Raw genomic sequence first — 480 nt, forward strand, 5'->3', positions numbered from 1 at the left:
CATTTACGGTCTTTGGTTTTTGGAGTTTGTGTTGTTGGTCAGACGACACCATAGGTCATAGGCTCTGCTCAGAAAATGAGGATGAAGTGTCACCATGAAGCACATGTACGAAGAAAAACTCTACTGAGTGAATTTAAACGTGTTACATAAAGTTTTAGTCAAATTAAACAAGATCTTAGAGAAGTCACATCAACATGGGTAAAAGGCAATGTGCGAAAGAAAAATAAACAAATGAGATGGAGAAAATAAAATAATACAAATGAAAAGAAATCATCGCCCGTACAACACGTAGACATAAAATCCATTTTCTGACCAAATCATGCTGTACTCACATGGAACACAACAGAAACACACTCAAAACATAAACGCAGGCACACACACTAACTTCTAAAAGTTGTGTGCTGCAGGCCACTTGTTCCTGAGAGCAGTACCACACAACTCGCCTGTTTCGGCTGTAATTAGAGGTACTGTACATTCAGG

This window comes from Symphodus melops, assembly GCF_947650265.1.
Source record: "Symphodus melops genome assembly, chromosome: 8".
NCBI lineage: Eukaryota > Metazoa > Chordata > Actinopteri > Labriformes > Labridae > Symphodus > Symphodus melops.